The sequence below is a fragment of the Triticum dicoccoides genome, chromosome 3A (assembly GCF_002162155.2).
Source record: "Triticum dicoccoides isolate Atlit2015 ecotype Zavitan chromosome 3A, WEW_v2.0, whole genome shotgun sequence".
NCBI classification, from domain to species: domain Eukaryota; kingdom Viridiplantae; phylum Streptophyta; class Magnoliopsida; order Poales; family Poaceae; genus Triticum; species Triticum dicoccoides.
The window spans coordinates 195,248,205-195,252,040 of record NC_041384.1 but is presented as its reverse complement, the minus strand read 5'-3'; positions in this window follow the sequence as shown (position 1 = coordinate 195,252,040).

Genomic DNA, 3,836 nt, shown 5'->3' with positions numbered 1-3,836 from the left:
CGGGGCGGCTCCCGGGGCGACGGGCGCGGGAGGCGGCTCCGGGCGCGGTGGGGCAGCTCCTGCGGCTAAGGCGGCGCGAGGCTGCAGGAGTAACGGCGGGGGAGGAAGAGGAGGGGCGAGAGAGCCAGAGAGGTCGTGCGGTCGTGTGCGGGTAGCAGTTTTTTTTATCGACGGGGCAGATTAGCGATCGATGGATTCTAGTGGCGTAATGCGTGGTTGGTAGCGCTAAACACCGGATGATTAAGAGCCATTAGATGTTGATGATGGATGGATGTGATTGTTTGGATCTGCCCCTCTTTTCCTTTTATAGTGGTAGTAGATGTGGAGGAGTAGATGTCATGCCACATGCACTTTTGATCAAGCAGATGATGGTAACCCGTTGGGCAATCTAGACAGCGCGGCGGAAGGCATTCATGAAGGAATCCTGCAGAGCCCACATGCCAATCATTCATTTGTTAACGCTGGGCTCGAAACAATCCAGGTTTCGCGACGGGTTCACGTTCAACGGGGAAGCTCATCTGCTAGAAGACCTGATGTTGAGTATGTGTGGAAGAAGTCGGGAGTAGGAGTGGTGAAGATACATGTCAATGGTGGCTTGTCTAGGATGGAAACGTGGGAGCTTCAGCGCCAGTTTGCAGAGACCACGAGGTTAACTTTATGGTTCCTCGGCAATGGTGTTTAGCAACATCCATGATCGGCAGCATTGGAAGTACTAGCTTGCCGAGAAGCTTTAGCCCTTGCGCTTAATCCTCGCTAAGGCACATTGTTATCGCATGTGATTGTAAACCGGTAGTGGGTGAGATAAAGCATGGATCAAAGGGAAGATATAACGCAATGATAAAGGAAGTTGAAGCAAGATATGAGGAGTTCATTTCATGTGAATTTATCTTCGAATGGCGTACTCTAAATTTTGAGGCTCATAGTTTAGCAAAATTTTCATCTTCTTTAGCAGTGAGTCGCCATGTGTGGATGGGCATATCTCATGGCCCGTTTATTATTCATGTAAACCAAACGCCGTCTTAAGGATGTGTGATTTATCACTAAAAAATTATTTCTCTGAAAAAACAAGTTGTCCTTAAAAGAATGTGATTCCCTTCACCCGGCTGATCCAGCGCGGTGGGTTCACCGCCTTTAGCGTAGGATGCCTATCCTGTGTGACTCTCCATGTAACATCCCAAAATTTTAAATTTTCAAATGTTATATTAAATAAATAGATTTGATTGATTGTTTGATTGTGGTGTGGTTTCTTGTATGAAAGTGAGTGAAATTTGAAACTTTTTGAAAGTTAAATGAGAGGAAATAAAAGGACTTTTCCAAACTTTCATTTTTGCATTTATGATCTCCGTGAATTCAAATTCATTTCATCATAAAACCCTGGAGAGAAGATGACATGACTTCTTCCATTTAAATAAATGAAAAGGGTTTTGAAAAAAATTGAATTCCATTTGAAAATATTTCCAATTCAAAAACTTTAAGCAACTCAATGATTTTTATGAGAAAAGATAAAATGAATTTTTCAAATCATATGAAATATGAGTTGGAAGTTTCAAAGAATCAAATTTAAAGTCCTCTTTGAAATTATTTTCAATTTGGAGTGATTTGGATTTTATTCAAATTATTTTTCTCCAAAAATAAAATATATGGAAAATAGAGTAAAATGATTCCCTACAACAGAAAATTGGAGAGAACTAAATTTGAAATCATTTTCGTATTTCTAAAATGATTTTTATTGGGTTTTATTGTAGCAGTAGAATTGTTTGAATTATTTGAATTTTTGTGGATTTTATTTGATGCTAGAAATATGTTCATGTTGTAGAAAATATTTTTTCTAAAAATTTTGATATATTATATGCCTATATAATATTTTATTTTCTTTTGTTTTATTATTTTTTCTTTGTCTGTGTTTAAAAAAAACTTCGGACCGACCGGACCGGGCCGGCCCACGCCGCTCAATCGCTCGTGCCCGAGCTTTCGCTCGGAGTCCGCCGCCACCACGGCGCGCTGTCGCGCCGACCTCGGCGTCCGTGCGGAGGCCGGACTTCTCCGGCCCCTTCCGCAAGCCGTTGCCCCGCCCCGTTCTTTAAATAGCGGAGCCCCACCGCCCTCCTCTCGCTTCGCGCCGCCACCCGCCGCCCACGCATCCCGCGCGCCTCCCGCTGTAGCCGCTGCCGCCGTTTGTCGCTCGTTGTCGTTGTCCCGCGTCGTGCCGCGCCGCCGCTTCGCCTCGCTTCACCGCCCCGCCCTGCCGCCGCACCGGAGTCCGCCGTCGCCGCCGGACGCCACCACCGGACCCGATCCACCGCCCGACCCGTCGACCCGCCGTTTTTTCTCGGACCGGTATGAACCGCGGACCGCCTCGTTTTTTTGGGTTTTCTTTTGGTTTAGACCGGTTTAGTTTTTTTGAGTTATTTAACGAACGTTTTCTGTTTAGGTAGTTCTAGTGATCAGATTCGTTAGTTAGCGTTCGGCAGCGAACGTTCGTACGGTAGAGTTTTTTCTTTTTCTTTTTAATTTCAGCCAGGGACCCATTCATAAATATCTTATTTACAAATTAGTCCCTGATCTTCAATCTATCACAACTTTTTGCTTGTTGGTCCAAATCCAACGAAACCAACACCCACTTCTTCGTTATGATCCCCTCTATCCAGTAATCCAACTCAAACTTGTTTTTGGAAGTTTTAAAATTTGAATTTAAACAGATTTATATTTAAACTTCGTTTGATCGTAACTTGAGTTTTATAACTCCGTTTGAGTTAATTCTTTTTGCAAATTGAAGCTCTTGACCTAAACTTTCTGATAAGACCAAATTCACATAATTTTGGTATTGTTAGAAATTGTTTTATGTTGCAAGAGTATTTGCTTGGTTTTGATGCTTTCCGAATTGTCTTCTTCGTCCTTTCCAATCTTTTGAGTGATTGCTTATGTGTGGTTACTATTGCTTGCTTACGATAGATTGACCGGAGTGTGACGAGTAGATCTATCAAGAGTTATGAGTGCGAATCATCTTCATCAACAGTACAAGGCAAGTTCATACTTTGATCATATCCCTTATTACCGAATTTTATGCATTAGTTTCAATCCTCAAACACTGCATGGTTAGGATCTGATTAACATGTGGGTATTGGAAAGTAGTTGATGAGGTAGGAATCTATTGTCCTGCATTCAAACCTTGAGAGTTACTACTATGTTATGCTTCTACTGCTCTGCTATGCTGGTAGATGTGGATTGGTTGAGTGTATTCATGACAGTTGTGAGAGTTATCATTAATGGTTAACTTAAGGTGGCTACTTTAATACACATCTGGGTGGATTGGTTGGGGCACCCTGGAGCGCCCAGTGGTTTGCCCGGGCACCTGGAGAACCCAGTGCTTGCCCAAGGGGATCCCGGAGTACCCGTGTGATCACCCTATGGAATGCCACCCAGGCTCAAAGAGATCATAAGATTATTCATGCTAGAAACTTCCGTGTGCAGCCACAAGCTATCATGGGCTCTAACATAGTTGAGTATGTTGCATGACCTCTTTCAGTGATGGGCTAGCAGATGTAAGGGAAAGTAGGTGCAACTATCCACCCAGAGTAAAGAGTTAATGTTTCTGAAAGACTGTGTCTCGGTCATCCGTTTCTCAAACACCATGTAGCGCAAGAAATCCAACGGAGAAGATCGAGCCTTGTGGGAAAAGTGCCCAAACCTCTGCAGAGTGTACAAACTAATCATGATTAGCCGTGTCCCTGGTTATGGACATCTTGAGTATCTGGTTCTTGAATTATCGTGTTGATCTCATCACTTTACTTAATTAATTTGTTGGGTTGTTAACTTTTAATTGGGATTGAGTTGGA